General features: G+C 45.5%; 1 pseudogene across 1 annotated transcript in view; it reads right to left on the bottom strand.

Moving 5' to 3' along the window:
* Positions 1-25,958, bottom strand: part of LOC146812829 (epidermal differentiation-specific protein pseudogene) — a 209,781-nt pseudogene that overhangs the window by 69,708 nt on the left and 114,115 nt on the right. Inside the window, exon 2 of the transcript XR_014966910.1 lies at positions 25,493-25,641. The product of XR_014966910.1 is annotated as an epidermal differentiation-specific protein pseudogene (transcript). The remainder of the gene's footprint in view (positions 1-25,492; positions 25,642-25,958) is intronic.

The following is a 25,958-nucleotide window of genomic DNA, read 5'->3' as shown; positions in this document are numbered from 1 at the left end:
ATATGTATTTCCAAAAGTTCTAGAGTACTCTGTGACATTAGGTGGCGACATCATAAACTGGAAGAGTAACTAAGGGCGCTAGAGATGCACATGACAGAGGGGGATAGAGGACAGGCACCAATTGAATTTAGAGAGCACTTATCGGAATATATAGCCGAGGCAAAGTTTCTGGGGAAATACTGGCAGGCCCGGAGATACGGAGAAGGGGAACGCCCGGGGAGGACGCTAGCGGACATGATAAGGAAACCCAAGGGCTCTACCTCCATTCTTGAGATCGTAGACTCGGCTGGGGATACGCATAGGAACACAGCAGACATACAGGTCACCTTTGTGGACCATTACACTAAATTATATGCTACACAACGAGGGGACACTTCGGAGCTTGAAACTTTTCTAGGGGAAGTTGCATTGGGATGGCTGGAGGATCACCACCGTGAATTCCTGTGCGCCCCGTTTGAATTGGACGAAATACGGGAGGCCATCATGCAGCAGAAGTCTGGCAAAACGCCGGGCCTTGACAGCCTCCCTCCTGAGTTTTATAAAGTGTTTGTAGATATCATGGCCCCGGTTCTGCGGGAGGTGTACGGGGAGTCCTTGGAGAATGGGCTGCTCCCCCCTTCGATGAGAGAAGCCTTGATAATATCCATTTTGAAACCAGGCAAAGAGCCCACGCTCTGCGCCTCCTACAGACCCCTGTCGCTCTTGAACTGCGACACTAAAATATTGGCGAAGCTCATCGCAAACCGAGTACTCCTCCTGGTTGACAAATTAGTGCTGCCAGACCAGGCAGGATTTATCCCTGGAAGAGCGACCTCCCATAACCTTCGTACACTGTTCTCAATAGTACAGAATGTGTCGCCTGAACTACCGATAACTGCAATATTTCTTGACACCACAAAGGCGTTTGACTCGGTAGAATGGGATTACCTCTTTGGCATCTTATACTGCATGGGCTTTCCCCCGGGGTTTGTCTCCTGGATACGGTTACTATATCATGAATCCACGGCAAGAGTGTTCGTTAATGGCGGTACTTCAACTGTTGTCCCCATCACCAGAGGGACTAGACAGGGATGCCCGCTGTCCCCTCTTCTATTTGCCCTAGCGATTGAGCCCTTGGCATGTAGGCTGAGGCAACATCATAACGACAGAGCGCTTCGGTGCTGTTAGACGGCGACCTCAGAGGAGCCTGGAAGGGGTCCTGACTACCCTGAGACCCACCCTTGAAGTATCGTAGCCGGGCACTGGCGGGAGACTCCCCAGGGGGAGGAATCTCGTATCTAGGATCGTACTTCTGGCACCACACGACACAGAGTGACCACACCGGGTATTCTTAGAAATCAATCTTTATCAAGTAGGTTATCACTGCAAATATGTACAAGGTGACCGCGGGCTCGATGAGTCTCGGAAGGGGAAGGGGGTAGCGGGACAGTCTCTGGTAAAGGTTCAAGGCAGGGACGTATCCGGCGCACAGCTCACAATCCTCGAGCTGGGGGATACGTTGTTTTAGTCGGGGTCCGGCGGGACCGTGAGAGTCTGTTGGAGCCGCGAGTCACTCAGCGGGCTCAGGTGCAGGTTCGGAGGTCTTACGAGTTTCAAGGAGCCGCGAGTCACTCAGCAGGCTCAGGCACAAGTTCGGAGGTCTTACGATCTTCAGGGAGCCGCGAGTCACTCAGCAGGCTCAGGTACAAGTTCGGAGGTCTTACGATCTTCAGGGAGCCGCGAGTCACTCAGCAGGCTCAGGTACAAGTTCAGAGGTCTTACGATCTTCAGGGAGCCGCGAGTCACTCAGCAGGGCTCAGGAGGGTCCAAGTTCCAGGAGCCGCGACCACGTCGGCAGGCTCTCGTTGTTCCAGCGTCGAATCTCCCGGACAGACCCAGAGCACCCCTTGTTATAGGTCGACCCCTCTTTGATGTCCGGAGTCTGTGCAGGCAGGGGTCTTGTCACCTGGGGGTCGCTTGTCGGGATTTCCTGCTATTGTCTTTTGATCCTTTCGGGGCCGGGTCGGGAGGAGTCCCAGACACCCAGCAGGCACGGAGCCAGCCCTCAGGGAGGCCGGAGGGCCGATCGAAACCCATCGTCCCAGGGGGGTTCAGAGGTGCGATAGAAACTGCTCCTCCCTCTCTCATCTCCTGGAAGCGTGATGTCCTCCAGCCGGAGTGGCGCCTCTAGGCCCGGGTCGCGCTGGAGCCGGGCGGCCATCTTGGTGCATGAAGTGGGCACGCGGGCCCGGGGTGGCCGAAAGGAGAGAGGCCATGGACGGGGACATCCGGGTCGGTGCGTGTGTCCCGGTGGGGAGGGTCGGCTGGGCCGGGTGCTTGGGCTGCAGGTACCCGGTTTCGGTGGTGCGGGGGCACGTAGGGCCATTCTACGAGGCCGGGTCCAACAGGTGCCCTCAGCGACAAATATTAATCTCGCTATATGCCGACGACCTGACGTTGTATGTTGGAGACCCTCAAAGTAACTTGAACCCTTTGCTGCGCGAATTCATAGTCTTTGGGAAACTCTCTGGAATCTCTATTAACTGAGGAAAATCGCAGCTTTACCCCCTGACACCGGCGGTGACCAAATTCCCCCTCGATTACCCGCTGGCATGGTGCGATACGGATCTGAGATATCTAGGGATCCGGATTTCTGGAGACAGGGAAGAAATGATCCGCCTCAACTATGGAACTGCCATAAGCCGTCTTACTTCTAATATTACACGATGTATCGCCCTACCGCTATCAATGGCGGGCAGAGCTTCGCTGATTAAGATGGTGATATTGCCACAGTTTTTATATCTGTTTTTAAACCTTCCCTACCACCCAGGGCGTTCCTTTTTTAAAACATTGCAATCTGAACTTACATGCCTATTCTGGGGTGGCAAGACGCCGAGGGTCCAATGGGTGACACTCACGAGGCCTGCAGCACAGGGCGGCTTCGATATCCCGGACTTTGAGTTGTACCACGCATGTGCCCAAGCCCATTACGTAAACTACTGGGTGAACCCACCAGCTTGCATGCCGCAGGTTGCGGCGGAGCACTGGCTGGCAGACCCGATTCCTCTGGATGGAGTGATATATGAACAACCCTGCCCTCATAGCGTTGAGCTCTCAACAATAACGAGCACGATAAAGGCATGGCAGCACATTATGAAAACCATGGGAGTATCGTATCTCTACTCTGCGGCCCTGCCCCTGACATATCACCCTGAACTATCGCTGCTGCAAGAAGAGGGTTTTAGGCAATTATGTGCTAGGGTACACAGGCAAACCTGGGGAGCTCTGTTCTGTAATGGGACCTTTTGCACACCCGCTCAATTTTTTGACGCCATACAACCCACCCCACTAGAACTGTTTCTATACGTGTGTCTGCGGCAGGGAATACATACGGGCCATTTTCCCAAGCTTCCCATGAGAGCCGGAGCCTCTGAAGCCGCTGCAGCAACTGCTGCAGAGCAAAAACCCTGGACACCTGGTGTCTAACCTGTATCGAACGATTAGAACAGAGGGGGACCACCCCTGCAGCGCTGCTCGGACACACTGGGCGAATGACCTGGGCAGGGATATAACGGATGACCAATGGCACTACTGCTGTTTACAAACTGCGCAAATATCGGCAAGTTCCCGGCTACGTATAATCCACTATAAATATCTGCAGCGCATATACTATACCCCGGCTAGGCTTTATCGCTTTGGGTTACGAGACACAGACTGCTTTGATTGATGCGGTAGATAGGGGGCTGGATTCCTCCACCTGGCCTGGGAGTGCCTGACAGTGATCGAGTATTCGAACCGGGTCTTTGCGGCGCTTGCTGAGATGACAGACCAGCCAATGGAGGGTGACCCTTTTGTTGCGCTCTTAGGCTACACGAAGCAAATCCCTAAAGCGCGCCGTAGATATGTCACAATTTCATTGCTATTGGCTAAGCACAGAATAGTGTGCAAATGGGGGCGAGCCCCCAAGTTTAAGGAATGGCTGAAAGACATGATATAGTGTCAGGACCAACTTACAAGGTATGCAGAGACACTGCCCAGATCCTCGAGACCACTAGACATATGGGATCCCCTCAAACGCTACCTGCTGGCACATACGATGGGCTCTCCACTGGAGGATGGGGGGACGGCGAGGGGGGACGATAGCACTCCCCCTCCCCCCCCCCCCCCCCAATATAGTACCACCCTGAAATCTAGAAAAGGGACAGTGAAGTGATGTTTGTTGGGGCGGTGTGGTGGAAACGGTAGGTGAGGGCAGGGGAAGATGATTGGAATGGCGAAATGTATTTCCAGATGACATATGTGCGCCCCTCTGACCTTTTGCATGGATGTGAACCTCATATTGATCTATGTGTAATGGTTAAGAACGCAGCGGTGAAGGACATGATGAACCCCAGGAAGAGCCGAAAGTTGCTAACGATCTTTCAGAGAAAGAAGCTTGATTTCACAGATACAATGTGTTGTATATGTACCCAAAGGATCACTGTACGTGCTGATATGTATATTTCCTGACCGTAATGTTTGTTTTTTCTTGCTTGAAAATTATAAATAAAGTAAAAAAAAAAAATCATGGTTCTCATTGGCTGTAAGGGCATGCTCCATGGCGGTGACACACCGCTGGGGCCCGGTGTGCGCTACCGCGATGGTGCCTCTTTGAAATGCATCTAATGACCGCCTTAGCGGTGGCGGACCATGCCTACCGTGATATTCAAAAATTGCATCATGCCATCGCAATCAGGGTTTCCATTGGCTGTTCTGGAATGTTCCATGGCTGTGACAGACCGCAGGGGCCAGCCGGTAGCTACCGCGATTTGGGCGGCGGAGCATGCGAACCACCATTTGGGCATGTGTCCATGCCTATCACTACTGCACTTGTGTATTGTGGATTGCTGGTGACACACCAAAGGGGCCAGGCAGTAGCTACTGTGATTTGGGCGGCGGAGCATGCCAACCGCCATTTGGGCATGTCTCCAATCCTATCACTACCGCACTTGTATATTGTGGATTGCTGGTGACACCCCGCAGGGGCCAGGCAGTATCTACCGCGATTTGGGCAGCGGAGCATGCCAACCGCCATTTGGATATGTCTCCATGCCTATCACTGCTGCACTTGTGTATTGTGGATTGCTGGTGAAACACCGCATGGGCCAGGCGGTAGCTACCATGATTTGGGCGGTGGAGCATGCCAACCGCCATTTGGCATGTCTCCATGCCTATCAAAACTGCACTTGTGTACTGTGGATTGCTGGTGACACACCACCAGGGCCAGGCGGTAGCTAACACGATTTGGGTGCCATATAATGGCAATGGCCATCTGGCAAACATCAACAGTGCACAGTGCCCACATGGTCAATATCACATCATTGTGCCCACAATGCCAATGTTCCATTTACTCCACTGGTGACTACACATGCCATGTTTGTGTATGTGATTTCATTGATTGGCCTGTACTCCCTCACATGTCACTTACGATACTGATGGTCGTGTACGCAGGACAGTGTTCTGTACCCTACAATGTGTACACATGTCAATGTGTTGAGCTGCATTGACAATCACAGCAATGTTTGTCTCAATGAATGATGATCTTTTTTGCATGTCCTCTTATGTCTGATCATGCTCACAATCAACATTTCTGCTCCGAATGTGGTCCTTGTGTTGTGGATGTGTGCCAGGTTAAAGTGACGCATGAAGGTGCATCAGGTACAGCAGCTAGGTATGAGACAGTGGGGTTGATTTGTTACACATATGCTAGATGCTATACTGTTGTAATTTACCTCTTCCCATGTCCTGTTGGTACTTTCCTCTTCCTCCTCCTCCCCTCCTCATAGAACGTTCCGATAGAGCCTGTGTTCGAATGTTGAGATCTAAAACACTTGAGGAGACTGGGTGAATGGAATAAAGAAGCATGTTCTTACCTGCCTGCATCTTCTTTCTTTTGATTTGGAACTATAACACTGGCGACGATCCTGCGTAGGGGGCAGCCATTCACCTCCCCTTTCTCTGCTTTCTCCTCTTTGGGAGTGTCCAGCTCCTTGACATCCTCCAGCACTCCGGTGTGCTTGTTCAGGTGACCTGCCGGTAGAGGCTTGTGCTGTCCTCGTCATCCTGTGTCATCCTCACTGCTGGGAGCATCTGTGCACTTTTGGATACTCCTTTTAAGATTCATCCAACTGCCTGCTGGAGTTCCTTCTTTCACACTTTGCCTGTGGAGAATGCCGTGTTTCCTTTCTGTGGCGCTGTGCTGGGAGTGCCGCCAACTCCTTGTGGTCTGCTTTCTTCTGGCTGTTTCTGTACCTTCCTGGCGTTGGTTCCCAGCCACATCTGGAGACCTATATTATTTTTTCTGAGGCTTTTCTCCTCCGCACTTGCCTTTGGTGTGCGCCCGGAGACTGGGTGTTCCGCCTCACGCCGCACAGTTCTCCTGATCGGACGCTGCCGGCTGCCGCTCAAAGTACACTGCGGTGTCTTCCTTTTTCGCTGTTGTGCTGTCTTCCCCTTAAAGCTGTTCATCATTCCTGCCTGGCCTGTTTCACGTGAGTTCTTGGAGGTTATCGGTGCCACCTCTCCGCCAGTTCCCTGGAGATGTGTCCCTGCAACCCCTCCCTCGGCCAGCTCTCCACAAGTTCCTGCTTCAAGACGCTCCCGGCGCCCTAGCCACCTCACAGCCGAGTCTTCTCGTCAGTTCCTTTTCAGTTGACACCCGGTGCCCCAGCCTCCTCACAGCCGGGTTCCAGCGTTATTAAGCTCCAGCAACTAGTCAGTAAGACCTTCTTTATTAACATGTGCTGCAGTTTATTCCTCAAAATATTTTAATCTATTTTGACTGTTTAAACATCTGTTGTTGGTGCATTTCTTCGGTGATACACACACCCGGTGCCCCAACCACCTCACAGCCTAGTTCCAGCATTAGTCAGCCCCAGCAAGGAGTCAGTAAGACTTTCTTTATTTACATGTGCTGCAGTTTATTTCTCGAAATTTGGAATCAATTTTTGACTGACTGTACACGTTGATGTTGGTGCGTTTCTTCGGTGATACGCACACCTTTCCTTCAACAAATTAACTCGTTCCCCTTTGCATTTTATCATCCACTGTTTTCAGGATAATCTGTAGACTGTGTAAACTGTGTGTGCATTTTTCGGTGATACGCACACCTCATTTGCAGTAACTTTGTACATGTTGTTTCACTCACCTGATATGTGCGTTGTACGGTGATACGCACACCTTCTCTTCAGAAATTGTTGTCTCTTTATTCAACCAAAGTTTAATTACGGCACCATTTTTAAATTTTTTAATTGGTTTACCTTTAGTGACATTATCCAATATTGCTTCCTGTTCTCTGTGATTTAGAAATTCCATTATATTTGACCCCTTTTTGCAGTCTATTATTATTATTATCAATGGGTACTCCAGGCATAAATACACCTCCATCTTTCCTAAATGATTGTGGTGACCCTGAAATTCATTGGTCAGGCAAGGAGCTAAACCCGTTGTGCACAAAACTCACCCAGTACCCTTATTGTTGAGAGAAACCCTTAAAGCTGAATTAGATAAGTTGTGCGAGTTAGGAGTCATTCAACCCATTGATTCATCAGAGTGGCTAGCGCCATTAGTCTTAGTGTCCAGAGCCAATGATCAAGGTATTCATCTCTGTGTGGACCTGCGCAGCCTTAATGAAAATATATGGGTAGAGAGATTCCCCTTACCCAATATAAATGAAATGTTAAGTCCCATGGGCAGAGCTAAATTCTTTTCAGTTATCGATCTCTCAATGGCCTACCATCAGGTAGAATTGCACCCGGAGTCCAGGCCCTTGACAGCGTTTACTTCGCCTTTCGGGGCATACATGTTCATAAGAATGCCTTTCGGTCTGGCCTCCGCGGCAGCAATTTTCCAGAAAATGATGCAACAAATCCTGGTAGGCACAGAGAATACTTTCCAAGACAACATATTAATGTAAGGATCGTCCATGGAAGAACATGATAAGGTCCATTACTCAGTCTGCAAAAAATTAACGGATGCGGGCTTCACTGTAAAATTTGACAAGTGTAAGATCAGGGTAAACTCACTTGATTACTTGGGGCATACCATCTCCCAAGAAGGCTTCAGGCCAAAGTACAGTCTAATTCAAGCAATCAAGGATGCCCCATATCCTACCAATAAAGACGAATTAAGAACCTTCTTGGGTCTTGCTGAATATATGGCAAAATATGTAAAACAAATTGCTGAGTTGCGTGATCTCTTGAAAAAGAGTAAAGAATTCACATGGGAAAAGAAACATGATGACATGATTGACAATCTTAAAAGACATATTCTGACGTCACCAGCTTTAGGAGCCTTTGATCACAAAAAGAAAACGCCTTTAACCACAGACGTGTCCAACAAAGGGTTGGGGGCGACACTTTCACAAAAAAATGGAAACGGTGAAACCATAATAGCGTTTGTCTCTCGGTCCCTTAGTCTCTCAGAACGCAATTATTCCGTTATTGAGAGGGAGGCGTGTGAGAAGTTGGCCTAATGTATGATGTCACTAGTTATAGTGTACACCTTATATCAGTCCAAATACCCTTATGGTGATTGGTTGTAAAGTCAACCTTATAGACCAGCTATCCTAGTGGTAGCATGGACAAGAGCAGTCTTAGGCTAAACTCTGAATGGCATGTGAAGCCAGCTGTGATACCATATATAATCCCTTGAATACCAAATGAAAGGACACCACAACAGATATATATATAAAATAAAGTGTATTTATTCTAAGCAAACCCTCAGCACTCTTTATGAGATTAGATGTAAGTACAACACAGTCTTATTTATGCATACAGTAAGTCACACAGGTAAGTAATACAGTTAGGCCCTAGGGGCCACGCAAACCATATACTAAGTAAGTGGTATAAGGACCACTGTCACGGAAATAGAGTAGGCCTAGGCCTAGGGAATCGCTGGGGCTACACTGCACTAGCAACAGTTAGGAAGTGGGAGGCCCACGGGATTCGTATGCAGAGTGGAAACACTCACGCGTAATGCGTAAAAGTCACTAGCAATAGTACAGTTTAGAAATAGATAGATTTAGGACACTTCCGGAGTAGCTAGGCAGTTGAGACTTGAAACTTAGACACTAGGATAGTCACTATCCTGATGAGCACCGGAGTACCAAAGTTACCTAGCCCACAGGCTGCGGGTGCATAGGGTTGAAGTTGCGTCGGGTTTCGTCGTCGACTCCTATGGATGCCTGAAGAAAGATGCTGACAGGCAGTCAGTGAAGAGTGTCCGGTGGATCCCAAGGCTGGGATCAAGAAGAGAAGAGACCTGCAAGTAGAGGGGACAGAGTCAGGGTCACTAGCCAGTGACCACGTGGAACCAGGAAGGAACCAGACGATGTCGTGAAGAGTTGCAGGTGAAGGTGAAGCTTGTCGCTGCAGCCAGGAGGACCAGGAAGTGTCGAGGACGACCAGGACCAGGAGGCGAGCTGTCCCACGAAGGCTCTTGCTGTCGGCGGCATCGAAGTTGGACTAGGACTCACCAAGCCTTGGCAAGCGGAACCCACGAAGAACGGAGGACTTGCTTCTGGTGCAGACCAGGAAGGTCTGGGATGCTTCTTCTTTGCAGGGAAGCGGGAGCCAGTCTGGAGGAGCCAAACCAGCGCAGAAGATTTCAGGATGCGTCGTCACAAAGGCCACTAGCCAGTGGGCAAGCAACCGGACAGATGCGGCAAGCAGGAAAATGCTGAAGGGCCCCACGCAGGACTCGTTGAGTGTGGGGAGCTGGTCTTCGGTGCAGATGGTGCTTGGGGTTGGGGCTTCTCAATCCCCGGTGCACAACTTCGAGGGTGCCTCAGAAGCTGCGCTTGAAGATACTAGCCACTTTTCCCAGGTAGCCGGTCCCACGTCGCTCGTCGCCTCCATGGATCTCAGCTCTGCTGTAGATGTGGATCAGGGTCGGAGAAGTCTGAAAGTCAAGGCTCTGGTCGGGCTCTGCAGTCGGTTCCTCGTAGAACGTGGGCAAAGCAAAGGGTAGTCTCTTGATGGTGCCTGTTTGCACAGGGTAGCCACTCCTTGGCCACAAGGGAGATTCTTCAGTCTTCTTCTTTCGTCGAATGTCGAAGGTCCAGAGTTTCTGTTCAAGATTGCAGGTTCAGGATAATCTAAAGTCTTGAGGCCCAACTCCCACTCTTATACTAATCTGGGGGGCTGGGATACCTGCTAGGTCACGCCTTATGGGTGGGACCTGGGAGGGGGTGGTTACACCCACTTCCCTTTGTCCAGTTTCGCGCCAGAGCTGGGGCTGGAGTGCCCCAGCACCGGTTTGAACTGGACTATGCAAGGAACACCTTGTGTGCCCCAGGCATGTCTCATTCCTTTCAGCCCACCCTGCCCCAATACACTAAAGGCTGTCTGGGGAGGTGCTAGCACCTCCCCAAGCAGGAAACCTATTGTCCAGGCCTCCCTGGCTGGGATCACTCCCAGCTGCAGGAGGTCAGACTTGTGTCGTGGCAGCAGCATCCATTTTGTGATGCTGAGGCTTTGGTCAGAGGTTACACAGCAAAGTAGGATTTTAACATGTCTCTCCCTCTAGAAGGGAGGAATAATATCCTCATCACCAGAAATGGTATGGGGGTATTATTCCAAAGTGTTAGACACCTTACACGACATGTTTTGATACAGCCCAACCATAGTTACCATAACCGTTTAAGATTATAAGGCACTTTAAGAGTATATGGTAGGCTATATCATAGAACAGCTATAAGGACATGGTTCCGAAAGCTGCAGACAGGCTCAGCTCATGCTAGAGCACCATCTCACATGTTACCAAGCACTCTGCCTCCAGGATTGTTAAGGCCTGCCATAGGAGTGACTGATAGGTACACATGTGTCTATATATAAGGTAGATATAGATATACTATATCTAAGCAAGGGGTGATTACACGACCTTGCCCCAGCTGAGTGATCAGCCAGTTGTGTCTGATTGGAAGGCCAGACCAGGGGTGGCATAATACATGCTGCAGCCCCTGGGAGGCCTAGGGTACACCTATGCCCTGGGTACCTAGGGTACACTGTACAGGGTCCAATAAGGTGATCCTTACCAATTGGTTATGTACCTAGGGTACATGGAGTCCATTTTACAGAGAGAGCAGACAGCCTGAGACCCTGAATGGCAGGATCTCAGGCCAACTAAGTCGAAAAACCAGCTAGACACTAGGCAAAAAGTTGGGGGTAACCATAGTCAGATATCCACCTTCCTACAAGGCGTTAGTGTGCTTCTGGGCAGTTAACCATTTTAAGTTCTTTTTCTGGGGCACCAAATTTGTTATTCGCACAGACCACAAACCTTTGACTTTCATGTTCTTATCTAAAAATGACAATAAATCTCCTCGCATCATGAAATGGGTATTGGGATTGGAAAATTACTGTTTCAAAATAGAGTATTTACTTGGACCTGAGAATGTTGTTGCTGACTACTTATCACGGTCTCCCCTCAGTTTCAGTCAGGGTGAAGATCAACTTGACTACACATCTTCCATCCATCACTAAGGAGGAATGGGAAGAGAGTATGAAGAATGACAAAGACTTGCTTGTCCTAAAAGACCTTATCATTAATGGTTGGCCGGAGACTAAATCCCAAGTTCCTGACACTATCAAAGACTTTTGGGGAGTAAGATATGAACTATCTCTCATGGATAACAAAATTTTCCGTAATGGGAAAATTGTCCCTCCAAAAAACATGTAAAACAAAATAGTTGATCTGGCTCATGAAGGGCACTTAGGCAGGAGCCTTACAAAAAACAAACTCAGAAGTTGTTATTGGTTTCCTAAGATGGACTCCTTAGTAGAAGTGAAGGTGAAAGAATGCACCAGTTGTGCAAAAAGTAATAAGAGCAAGGTCTTAAGGATGGTGCCCCTATCTCCTGCCGAAGTTCCAGAGATTCCATGGACCAAGTTAGCCTTAGATATAATTGGTCCCATGGAAATTTTGGGAACTCAAAAAAGATTTATGTTTATCCTTATTGATTACACATCACACTGGATCAACCTCAAATTTACTCCCACCACTAACACGACAAATCTAATTTCCTTCTTGGAAAATTTATTTTTCTTCGAAGACATACCAGCCACTCTTATCACGGACAATGGGGTGCAGTTCACTTCCGAAATGATGAAAGATTTCCTTGTCAAGCTAAACCTAAAACATGAGAAAACTGCACTCCATTGTCCTAAAGCAAACGGTCTGGTGGAAAGAGCCAACCGTATGATCAAAGATCACATTCAGTTAGCAATCTCAAACAACCTTAAAGTTGAAGAATCCTTGAAAGAATGTATTTGGGCTTATCACACAACACCTAATCTCGCCACCGGTATATCTCCTTTTGTAATGTTAAAAGGGAGAGAACCTAGCACGAAGTTGAATCCCAGGTGGTTGGAAGGTGGAAGAAGGTCACGTTCAACCAAGAAAAAATGCATCTGAAAACTCAACAACATCAAATGAAATACAAACAATGGTATGACCAAAAATATGGAGTTAAAGAGCTTGATCTTCATCCCAACACAGCTGTTGTGATAAAAAAAAACCCACTCATGTTCAACCAGGTGTGAGTAAGTATCTGCCTTCTCAGAGAGTGATCAAAGCAAGCAAAAATGTGGTTCACCTTGACAATGGGCAGACTTGGAGTGGAGATAGATTGGTCAAAGTCACTTAACCAATGTTGTACTTTCTGGTTCATTTTCTCCTCGCATGTTCTTCTCACTTTTCCAAGGCAGGGAGATGTGTTGTAATTTATCTCTTCCCATGTCCTGTTGGTACTTTCCTCTTCCTCCTCCTCCCCTCCTCATAGAACGTTCTGATAGAGCCTGTGTTAGAATGTTGAGATCTAAAACACTTGCGGTGACTGGGTGAATGGAATAAAGAAGCACGTTATTACCTGCACTGCGTCTTCTTTCTTTTGATTTGGAACTATAACATATACTCCCAGGCGTGCCCATGTCAACTGTGGCCATATCCCTATGTACATTCACAGTGACCGGGGTGGTGTTTGAGGTACTTGTTTTGTGTAAGTTGTCAGTTGTGCCATTTGTGTAGCTGAAGCTGGCCCTACATGTAGGCTGGTGTGTAACTCAATTTTGATGACAGTCATTGTTGGCGTTGTGTCATCCAGAACGTTAGATGCTGTGCCCATCTCATGATGTATTGCATTGACATGTGTCCACTTTAATCTCAACTAGGAGGAGACCAAATCTGCTTTGTCACTTGACAGTGCTAGAGGACATGGAGGATGTGGCGATCATCTGGAAATGCTGTCTGGATAGAGCCACCCTACAAACCCTTTGTGATATGTTGGAGGCCCATCTGCAGCCTCGCAGGACATATCCAACAGCTTTCACCGCAAATTATAAGGTGATGGCGGCCCTAAATTTTTTTTGCCACAGGATCGTTCCAGCACACGGTGGCCAGTGCAGGTGGGATTTCACAACCAATGTTCAGCATGGTGCTGTGTGATGTTCTGTCCGCCATGATGATATACAAGGACAGATATATCCATTTCCCCAGGGGTACTGGATTGGCAGCTGTGAAGTGAGATTTCTATTCCCTTGGACAAATACCCCATGTTGTTGGTACCATTGATTGCACTCATGTTGGGCTTGTGCCACCAGAGGCACGTGAGCACATTTACAAGAATCTTAAACATTACCACTCCATAAATGTGCAAGTGATGTGCCTGGCAGATATGATCATCTCCCACATGTGTGCCAAATTCCCAGGCTCCGCCCATGACTCCTACATCCTGTGGAACAGCATTGTACCCCAGCTGATGGCTAATCTGCTTCCCGAGCGTGCATGGATTGTGGGTGAGTGTGCCTAGTCGTATGGCATGCTGGGTGTGTGACCTACTGCCCTCTGCCTCAGCGACATTGCAATGTCTATTTGTGTTTGGCATACTTAGGTGACTCTGCATATCCCAACCGTCCCTGGTTGATGAGCCCACTGCGGAATCCCAGGACCCTGGCTGAAGTCCGCTACAATGATGCGCATGGGATGACACGACGTGTGGTGGAGCGTACTTTTGGTTTGTTCAGAAAGGGCAGTGGTCAGGAGGGTTCAGGATGCTCTGATTCCGTCATAGCTAAAAAAGTAAATCTGATATTTCATTACTAAAAGAGTCAATGTCCAGTGCTACAATGAGCGGCCAAAACATCGGACCATGCATTCACTGGTTAATATGTAGCAAAGGAGGGTACACCAAAGACCTGAAAAATATGATGAATCCAGTAGAAGTAATGCCACGTGTGGTATGTTAGGTTGAAATAGTGTTTAATAAAATAACAAAAATTTATATATATATTTTTAAAGCTCCCTTAACCAATCATGTATTAGTAGTTGTTTACCTTTCCCTGAACTCTACCATGGGGAGAATCCACAGACAGTGTGGAGGTTTCTATGTAGTAAAGTATAGGGGAAGGAACAAAAGTGTATTTATCTTGGAAAACTTGAGTACATTTTCTTTTGTAAAATATTAATGTACATTAATATAATTTTATATATTGATTTTAAGTGTAGGACAAAAGAAAATGCTACAACACTATAAACCTAAGGTAAAAAAATCTTTAATTTATATATATTAAAATAAATTAAAATACATTTTTGGATTTTTAATGAAATCCATACCCAGCAAAATACATTTTCCATTATGTGAAATTAATTATTAAAAGTGATATAGAAAGTTAATTGAAAGTAAAATAATTATTTTGCAAAAATATGATGTTACCTCAATTTTTAAATTAAAAAAATATCATTTTACAACTAAATAATCAATCAATCAGGGTTTTTTAAGCGTGTTACTCACCCTTGAGGGTCTCAAGGGGCGGGGGGAGGGTGGAGCTCCAGATCAGCCAAAGAGCCAGGTCTTGAGGCTCTTCCTGAAGGTGTGCAGAGTGGGGGAGCATCTGATGTTGACTGGGAGTTCGTTCCAGGCCTTTGCTGCGATGTAGGAGAAGGCTCTTCCACCTGTTCTGGTTCTGAAGATGTGTGGGGTCTCTGCGAGGGCGACGGAGCGGAGATTCCTTTTGTGTACATAGAAGGAGACTTTCATTGAGGTATTTGGGTTTGATGTTGTGGAGGGATTTGAAGGCGTGGGTGAGTAGTTTGAAGGTAACTCTCTTCTCGACGGGGAGCCTGTGGAGGTCTCGTAGGTGCTGGGTCATGTGCTCGTGTCATGGGGTTCCGAGGACGAGTCTGGCTGTGGAGTTCTGGATGGTTTGGAATTTGTGTAGCAGGTTTTTGTTGATTCTGGTGTAGAGGGCTTTACCATAGTCCAGTCTGCTGGTTATAAGTGCGTGGGTGACATACTTTCTGGATTCCCGGAGGATCCACTTGAAGGTCTTGTGGAGGATGCAGAGGGAGTTGAAGTAGGTTGAGGTGACGGCGTTGATCTGGCGGGTAATGGTGAGGGAGGAGTCTAAAATGATGCTGAGGTTTCGGTTGTTGTCTGTCGGAATGGGTGGGTTTCTGAGGGTTGAGGGCTGCCAGGTGTTGTCCCACCCTGTGAGGGAGGCTGCGACGTCTTTCATTCCTTCCTGGAAGCTGAGTCTGGTGTCTTCGGTGTTCTTCATGAGGGAAAGGATGAGCTGGGTGTCGTAGGATACTATGCTGAGCTCATGCTGTCTAACGATGGCGGCGAGGTGTCCCATGTAGATTTTGTAGAGCGTGGGGCTGAGCGAAGATCCTTGGGGTACTCCACAGTTGATCTTTGTGGGTTCGGAGAGGAAGGGTGGGAGTCTGATCCTTTGGGTTCTGCGGCGAGAAAGGAGTGGATGCAGTCGAGGGTGATTCCCCGTATGCCGGCGTTGTGGAGTCAGGCTGCGAGAATGCGGTGGGAGACGGTGTAGAAGGCTGTGGAGAGGTCTAGTAGGATGAGGGCCGTGGTGTGGCCCTGGTCGAGGAGCATGCAGTTGTCATCGGTGGCGGCGAGGAGGGTGGTCTCGTTGCTGTGGTTACTGCAGAATCCGGACTAGGAGTAGTCGAGGATGGTGTTCTCTTCAACGAATGTGATCAGCTGGGCATTGACGAATCTCTTGGTGACTTTGGCTGCAAAGGGAAGGGGAGAGATGGGCCAGTAGTTTTACAGGTCCGCTGGGTCAGCCGAGGGTTTCTCGAGGAGGAGCTTGACATCTGCCTGCTTCCAGTCATCATTGAAGATGCAAGATTCTAAGGAGGTGTTAATGGTCCGGCATAGTTCGGGTGCTATGGCGGCGGCAGCCCTGTTGTAGTTGTGCGGCAGGCAGGGGTCCTGAGTAAGTGTTCTTCATGGTCGTGGCAGTATCTTCGGTGGTAGCTGGTTTCCAGGTACTGATGGTGGGCTGGCTGTCGATGGCAGTGGAGAGAGTGATTTCTAGAGTCTGTTCGCTGAAGTTGTTGTAGAGGGTCTTGATTTTCAGGTGGAAGTAGGAGCTGAGCTTGTTGCAGAGGTCCTGGGATGGTATGTGAAATATGTTTTCTTTTCATATATCTGTTAACATTAAATTATATTTGTTTTTATTAACTGCTTTGAATATTTTAATTTAATTAAACATTATTTGATATGGAATTGCATTTTAAGTCGATGTCTCTATTATTTTCTATAACAGTATGTTTTCTATAACAGCTTGCTACTGTTTTATTTTGGCAATACCAACTAGCACTTCAAATTTGGCTCCCTTTCATTTTTTCACTGAGTGGAGATGTGTAAGTCTACACTTTTGAGGAACTTCACACTCAAAGTTTGTGAATAGCCAAAAGTAATAAAGTTTTTCAAAAGTATAAGTGTAAATTGCATGTGTAAATTATTCACAAATGTAAGCTACCTAAATGAATCCCCCCCTATGTATCACCAGCGTGATCTTATGTTTTCTTTATTCTGAAGCCAATGGTGAACTGCAACTTGTATGAACTCTTGTGAACTTAATGTTATTATGATTAAAAAGAGGTACCCCTTACACTTAATGTTGGTTCTTCCTAAATAGTTATGGAATGATAATGTCTGTACTAAACTGGATCTTAAAATAGAAAGTGATGAATGGAAGGTGACCTTTAATACAAATTTAGGGCACTATGAATATACATCAATGCCCGTACTGCATTTCCACATCTGTATCCAGTATACAGAGTCCTATCGGATGCTGTTATTATTGTTTATCTTGATGGTGCATTGATTTTTCCCAGTGCCAAACAGAACATCCATATCATGTTTTAAGAAGTCTAACATAGATGTGTTAGAATTATCTTCATGCTAAACTTAAAATAATATAAAAATTTAATCTTCCTTAGATATACAATCACTAACAAAGGAGCATCCATGACATAATATAAATAAATAAATGTTATAGACTTCCAAAACTGGCATAAAAAAATGAAACAGAAATATCAGCATATAACACAAAAAACACACATTTTGACAGAAAAATATTGTCATGAAATATATCTTAAAATGCCTAAATATTGAAAACAGAAATATAGAAATATCAAATATCGAATTTGCAATAGAAGCATGATCGAAATCACAAAAATATTGTTAACCAAAATATTGCTAAAAATATTGTAAAACATAGATATTTAGATGTATTTAAATAAATATAAAAAGATGTAAAAAAATTAAACATGCAAAAATAGCAGAAATAAATACAATAATGAGGACCTCATTTATGAGGCCCCTTGCGCCGTCGGAACGTCACTTTTTGTGACGGCCCGTGGCCCAGGAGCCAGCTCCATATTTATGAGGCAGCGCTAAGTCACTTTTTTGGCTTAACGTTGACTTGTAAATATTGTCCTCTTTAACGCAGTTTTCTGCGTTAAAGGGGCGAGCAATGGGTGTTGCTGGGGGCGTTCTCAACAACACCCATGGCATTTTGACACTGCCCCAGATTTACTAGAAATCGTAAATCTGAGGCAGGGCCAAAAGCTCATGCCTTCCCAAGGCAGGCGTAAGTGAGGCACAACGAGGAGAAATATCTTTATTTCTCCTCGTTTTTCATTTTTCTGTGTGTGCTGCATTCTGAATCGGACCACTTATCCCTCAGCCCCCTGGGACTTGGTTCTTCAGAAAAATAAAGCAAACCTTTCCCATTCTTTGCACATTCCTATGTATTAATAAGTGTGACCTGTTAAACAGGTGTTGTCATGTAGGGATAGTATTGTTTGCACTCTGTTGGGCAGATGCCACATTTACTTCTTCTGTATTGCCCTCTGGATCATTCCAGAAGACAAAATGTGCTGCTTTTCTACTTTGAGAAACACTGGCCTTGCTAAGAAATATAAAAGCACCTGTAAGTAAGTTCTCTATTTGCTCTGTTTACGGGCTATTGTACTGCTCTATTTGCCATTCTGTACACATGTGACTACATATGTAAAGCATTCATTTCCAGTGACTTCCTCATATACACAGTGTGGAGATATTGAATTTGGGCCAAGTGTAAGTAAGCCAGGAATATCAAACCTAAACTCAGGAGGGTCGGGTCCATTGTAGATTATCAGTATATCCACACTAGATTGATTTACATAGAACAAATCAAAATGGAAATTGCTTGTTTATTCAGGTGTTATCCTCTAAATATGGGTTGGATCATTCCTGCCTGCCACTGTGCTGGACACTGCTGTTTATGTATTGCATGCCACCAAAGTGACCGTGAAGCCTGACGTGTGACGATCACAGCCCCGCTACTATACTGGCTTATGTTACTGACTATGGGCCAGATGTAAGAACAGTAAAAATAGCATTTTCCAAATAGCAATTTTTTCTGAAATGCTACTAGGTAATTGCTATTCTTAATGTCTGAAAAGTAAATTTTTTAATTGGTGATTCCTAGAGAGTTACGAATTGAACTAGTTTGTGAATATTTATCTGGTAGATTGCAATTTGCCTCCTTTTAGGAATGACCGCCATCACAGAAACGTGGCCTGCAACTCTTAAAGGAGAAGTGATTCCTTGGTGACACCTTCCTGTTTCTGAATGACTTACACCTCCTTTGAGGAGGTGGTAAAATGTTACTGTTTTTCACTCGGAATGTGGTCGCCAAACAGTAATACATATCGATCAATCAAGCGGTATATACGTAGAGTGGCTTATCACCTGAGAGGGTATCTAGGTGATGTGTTATGGGTCTTAGTTGAAGAGCCAGGTCTTGAGTCCCTTCCTGAAGTGGGTGGGGTGTGGAGGGTGTTCCAGGATTTTGCAGCGCAGTGGGAGAAGGAACCTATCCGGAGCAGAAATGGCAGATGTGTGATATCTGTGCGAGGGCATGGTGAGAGGAGCGGAGGTTCCTGGGTTGTCGATGGAAATTCAGGCAGTGGTTCATGTCAACTGGCCCTTAGTCATGGAAGGCTTTGTAGGCCTGCATCAGAAGCTTGGATTGGAATCTCTCCTGGATAGGGAGCCAGTGTAGGTCCTTCAGGTGCTGGGTGATGTGGGTCCTCTTCGGTAGGTTGAGGATCAGTCTGGCTGCAGCACTCTGGATTGTCAGTTGTCTTTTCATGAGTTTGGTGCTGGTGCCTGGGTAGAGTGCATTGCCGTAGTCCAGCCGGCTGGTGATGAGGGCATAATACACCGTTTTCCTGGTGTTGATGGGGAGCCACTTGAAGACTTTGTGGTGCATGTGTGAAAACAGGCTGAAGAGACAGCATAGACTTGATGTTTGATGGAAAGTTTGCTGTCCAGGATGATGCAGAGGTTGCAGGAATTGTCTTTCAGAGCAGGTGTGGGTCCGAGCTCCGATGGCCACCAGGAGATGTTCCAGAGTGCTGTGTGTCTGCCACTTGAAGGTGGGTCATTGTGATTCCTGCTCGCTCTCTGGTTTCCCTCCACTTGCTTGCATCTGGGCTTTGACATGCTGACCTACGGGGTGTACCAGTTGGCTCGTTTGATGGATCTGTGCATTTTGGCTGTTCTAGTGGGAACAACTCAGTCGGCAGTGCTGGTGATCAAGTCGTCGTAGTTTTCAACTTCTTGGTTCAAGTTGGTGGTGGCGTTGGGCTCTGTGATACTGGGTGTTGAGTGACCTTGGTCAGCTGCGGAGTGGGGCACTGTGGAGGTTGGGGTGAGGGGAGGTGTCACACAGGGTGTAGTGTACGATGGGGTGGTCCGACCATGTGACTTCCGTTGTGTGGCTGTGTCTGATTCTGTTGCTAGATGTAAAGAGTGGTCTGCCATTGATCAGTAGGCAGCTAAATTATTCCCGAAGGTATTGCTGTTTGGAAGGAATGCCCTAAACATACCCCTTCCAAATAGCGTTTCCTTATGATATCCGAAACCGATTAAGCAATTCAGTAATGTGTTTCCAAATTGCTAAAGGGATTTAATACGTGGGTACAGCCAATTAGCAGTTGCAAATCCTGTGATTGAGTGAACCACATGCTTTAAGACAGCTATATAGCTTCCTACATCTGGTCCTTTGTTGATTGAGCACATTTTGCCTGTAGGTCTCTGCCTGACCCGGCTGGCCACTTAGTAGCACCGCAAGCCAAACACTCAGGGCTCGATTCACAAAGGTAACGTTAGACCAAAAGTATAACTTAGACCACAACTATAACTTTACTAATTTTCAGAACTCTCAAAGGTAATTTACTACTGTGACTTTACTACAGTTAAACATACTACTAGAAAACTTACTGCCAGCAAAGTTACTACTAGTGAAATTACTGCATTTTCAGATGTTCTGAAAAAAAGGCCCAGAATTTGCCTTACCACAGGCCCCAAAATCATTAAGACTGTACTGCTTCCTTGAACTCACTCCCAACCATTGAAACATTCTTTTACTCTTCCATCTACAGAACCACACGTACAAACTAAGCATTCCATGAAGAAGCACTTTCACGCTTCCTTCACCCACAAGGAGCATTAATTTTAGCAGCTATGCAATCTTTCCTCAAACATAAAAAAATCACAGGCAACAGCAGTTCAAGCCTCCTTTTTAGTGTTTCTGCATGTGAATTTCACATGTAGAACTATAGAACAATGGCTGACGCAGAGAAAAATCAACTTTTATGGACAAAGCCTAGCATTCCTTGTACACATGACTAAAAAGGTGAGAATGACGGTAGTGAGGAAGATTATGAAAAAAGGCAAAAGCCTGCCTCCCTCATAGCCTCTTCTCTAGTCAGACCCACAAGGCCACCCAAGGTTACGTCTTGCCCTTTCTAAACTTTGCTTGCAAAGAAATATAAAAAGTGATGAGAGGAATGTTAGCAATAAGTCTAGCCACTGGCAATCGCTCGGGGTAGCGTTCCAACCCATCATTCTTTTGCTATCCAGGTCACCTCTGCCTGTACCTTGACAGGCTCTGAAATGAACTACTCATTGGGCAATAAACACAAAGAATGAAAAAAAGTGGTGGGTAGGGATAGAAGTATGGACTGTAAAATCCAGCCAAATACTACACAAGTGTACATCTCTGACCTTACATGTTTTTCTTTTTTTTTATGTTTGAAAGCTTTTATTAAAGAGTTGATAACAAAAGAAAGATATCAGCATACATTGCAATAATACAGAAACCATTGAAAAACTTAACACTGCTAATATCACTGTCAAAAACCTACAAAGCATTTTAAGAGAATTTTAACATTGAGGGAGGCAATGGGAGGGATAGGATAAGGGAGGAAAAGAGGGGGAAAGGGAAAGGAAGACATAAAGAACATAATATAGACCATACATTATCTAATAATTACGACATATATTCAAATCGTATAAATCAGCGATGCAAAATTACCATCATAAAACAAGCAATAGTATTAAACAAAACTCATACTGGAAAGCAAGAAGAGAGAGTTCTAGACGTTCAAGGAGGTTTAAAATTTTCTGCATTGAGACATATAGGTTTCTTTAGGGCCAAGCAGTCCAAATAAGTGGTAAGAGGCAACCAGAAAAAATCAACATTACGAGTAGGTTTACAAGTGGAGGCAAAGGAGACGTCCAATCTGTGAAAGTGGCATAATGAATTCCACCAGCCTTGTAAGGAAATAGAGGCTAGAGATTTCCAGTTTGAAGAAATGTGTTGGAAGGCAAGCGCAAGTGTCAGGTCAAAGAGACCGTGTAGATGAGCAGGGAGATTCAAGGAATCAGAGAGGCTACCCAAAAAGAGAAAAGAGTTTGTGAAAGAGGAAGGGAGAGGGAAGATACGAGAGAGGCATGACCACACTTTCCCCCAGAAGGTAGAAACAACTGGGCACAGAAAAAACATGTGAAAAAGGTCAGCATCAGAAGAGCCACAGGTCCAGCATTTAGAGTCAGAGGAGGGAGAAAAGCGGGATAAAGAAAGGGGAGAAAGGTAGAGCCTGTGATACAAATAAAATAAGGATTGAGTAAGAGAAGCAGAGCGGGAAATTTTTAAAGATCTGGACCACAACTTATCCCACAGAGCAATCGGCCAAGTACAACAAAAATCTGATTCCCTGGCAGAGAATCGCATCACCTCAGCAAAGGAGAAGGGTAATAGTAAAGATTGTTCAATGAGAAGCCAAAGGGCCGTAAAAGGAGAAATAGTTGATGAGATCCATCTCGAAGCTTGACGTAAAGAAAAGGATCTATGATAAAGACGGAAATCAGGGAAGTTAACCCCACCATTAGATTTAGGCTTGCGAAGGGTGGCAATAGAAATTCTGGATTTCTTACCTTTCCAAAGAAAACGAGAAAGGAGAGAATCAATTTTTTTAAAGTAAAATGTAGGAATATGAACCGGTAACATAGAGAAGGTATAAATTAAAATAGGGGCAATCATCATTTTAATTGAATCCAAACGACCCCACCAGGAAAGAAAGAGGGGATTCCAGGCTGAGAGCGACTGATCAATCCTGGAAATAACTGCTGACAAATTCAATTTAACCGAGGATGAGATGGAATTGGAAAACAGAATGCCAAGGTACTTAATCTTGGAGCTACTCCAGGCAAAACCAGTAGCAGTGAAAAGATGGGGGGAGGCAGGATGAGGTGAGAGGGAGAATTTCGGTTTTGTCCGAGTTGATTTTATAACCGGAAACCAAAGAAAAGGAGTGAAACTCGGATAAGAGGGGGGGGAACTGAGGACTCAGGATCAGAAATAAATAATAAGATGTCATCCGCATAGGCAGAAAGTTTCAACTGATTAGAGCCATATGGGAAACCAGAAATGGAAGTGTTATTGCGAATGGAGGATAAAAAGGGTTCGAGAGATAAGACAAAAAGAAGTGGGGAAAGAGGACAACCTTGGCGAACACCCCTCTGAAGATTAAAAGATGGAGAGAGTTGTCCATTCACAAGTACCGAGGCCTTGGGGGCAGAATATAGGAGAGAGATAAGGGATATAAATTTGGGACCAAAGCCATGCCACCGCAATGAAGCAAACAAAAAAGACCAGTCAACCCTGTCAAAGGCCTTCTCTGCGTCAACAGAGATAGCAGCAAGAGGGGTTGAAAGTGAGGGAGCTTTATTTAGGACGTTAAGAAAAAGGCGAGAGTTGTCCGAAGTAAGCCTGCCCTTAACGAAGCCGCATTGCTCTTTGCCAATGAGATGAGGCATAAGGGGGTCTAGGCGCATTGCAAGTAATTTGGCAAAGATTTTGTAGTCTACATTAACTAACGAAATCGGTCGGTAATTTTTACAGAATTGGTGATCGCGACCTTCTTTGGGGATCAGACAGATGGTAGCATCTTGAAAAGTGCCTTCAGCCTTGCCAGATGAGGAAAATGATTGAAAGAGGATTAAAAGTTTAGGTAGTAAAATGTCTGAAAAGTGCAAATAAAATTCCACAGGAAAGCCGTCAGGGCCAGGGGTTTTGCCTTTAGTAAGGGATGTCAAGGCTGCAGAGAGTTCATGGAGAGAGAGATCGAGGTCAAGGTCCGGAAAATTCAGGTGAGAATTAGACGGTTTAGGGAGTTTCTCAAAATAACTCTGAATAAGGGAAGGAGTGGGAGGACACTCTGGGGTATAGAGATTCTGATAGAACAATTGAAACTGCTCAAGGATTTCTTTGTCTTTGTGGAGAAGACTGCCAGCAGAAGAATATATAGAGTCTATAAGAGTGCGCTCCTTACGGGATTTAAGATAATTGGCCAAGAGCTTACCAGATTTATTGCGACCTCCGTAATACCGTGCACTACTGCGAAGAAGAATCGAAGAAGCATTATCCGTAGTTAATTTGTTGAATTCTAGTTTAGCTCGCAGGAGATCTGGTGACATAAGTTTATCAGAAGAAGTGTAGAACTGGTGCTCCAGAAATTTTATATGGGCCAGGGAGGACTTCCGCTTTTGAGTAAACTGTTTCTTCTTCCGAGAGACAAAGTCAATGATGAAACCCCTCGCAGAGGCTTTAAAGGAGTGTGGGAAGAAATGCTAGGGTCTGAATTAAGAGAAAAAAATTCCTCAACGAAAGAGCGAAAAGAAGAAGAAAAATTGGGATCTGTAAGAAGTGCACTATTAAAGCGCCAACGGGAGGGTTTAGGATGTGGTGGGAGTAGGTCAAAATCTGTCACGATGGGAGCGTGGTCCGAGATGACAATAGGTTCAATGGAAGAAGACAGAACATTCTGAGATAAAGATTTAGAGAGGAAAATATAGTCAAGGCGAGAGAAAGAAGAGTGAGGAGGAGAGAAAAAGGAATAATCCAACGTGTCAGGATGTGAAAGACGCCAAGAGTCGATAAGGTGTGATTGTGAAATAGTTTTAAGAAATTGTTTGTGGGGTTTGTGTGGTGTGAAACGGACTGTGGATTTACGGTCAAGGAACGGGTCAACAATCTGGTTGCAATCACCACCAAAAACAAATGATACATCCTTATATTGAACACATTTCTCTGTAATCAAAGGCCAAAAAGAACAGTCTGCTTGTACAGGCCCATAGACATTAAAAACAGTCAAAGGGATAGAGTTTAGCAGTAATTTGGCCAGTATCCAACGACCTTCAGAGTCCGTCTCCTGGGACAGAACCGTACATTTAAGCCTCTTGTGACAGAGGATAGCAACTCCATTCTTTTTGTTGTCAGAGGGTGAAAATAAAACTGTACCCACCCAACTTCTTTTTAACTTCAGAGATTCAACATCATTAAGGTGAGTTTCTTGCAAGAGAGCAATATCTGTATTGTAGGAGGCCAAATGGGACAAAACTCTCTGCCGCTTAATAGGGTTAATGAAACCTTTTACATTCCAGGTAATAACTTTGAATTAACAAATAACATAGAATCAAATAGAATAGAAGAGGTAAAGAAGAAGAGGCATACGCAAATGACAAGTCGAAAAGGAGAAAACTTTGAGAAGTATCGATAAAGTAGGTTGAGAAAAGAAGGAGAGAGGTAAGGAGAAACAAAGGAGAATCGGAATTGATCAACCAGTACAGGGAAGAGAAAAGGAAAATACTCTGAATTTAAACGCAATAGAACATGAAAAAGAGGAGATAATAAGACAAACAAAGAGAGAGTGAAGAAAAAAAATAATAATAAATAGAACGGATACAAAGGGAAGAAAGAGGAAGGGTAAAAAGAGAAGAATACAAAAAGAGACAGTACAAATCCAAAAAGGACGACTGAAAATAACATACCTGAAGGGGACATGAAGAGGATGGTGGGGCAATGGAGAAACGAAACAAGAATGACCACCCGGAACCAGGAGATCAGACCGCACCAGGACGAAAGATGAGAGATGAAAAGAACGAACCATATAAAGGAGTAGGGGAGCACACCAATCGATCTGGATAAGAAAAATAAATATAAGAAACGCTTATAATGACACAACAGACCATCAAACAAATGAAAGGTGATATTAAGAATAGGATATAAGAGAAAGTAAAAAGAAAGGAAACCAGCAAAAATAGCAACAGACAATGAGAGGAAACGTAATAGAAACTATGAAAAGTTAGTCAAAAGGCCAATTAACAGTATAATAAACAGTATAATAAACAAGGGCAATATAAAAACACTAACAGAGAAAACCTGCAAGAAAAAAGTAGAGTTAAACATTCAACCACAAGCAGAAGTAGAAGTATCCATGCCGGCATTAGACTGAGT

Source organism: Triturus cristatus, chromosome 7, assembly GCF_964204655.1.
Source record: "Triturus cristatus chromosome 7, aTriCri1.1, whole genome shotgun sequence".
NCBI classification, from domain to species: Eukaryota; Metazoa; Chordata; class Amphibia; order Caudata; family Salamandridae; genus Triturus; species Triturus cristatus.
Note: the sequence above shows the minus strand (reverse complement) of the source record. Positions and strands in the feature narration are given on the sequence as shown.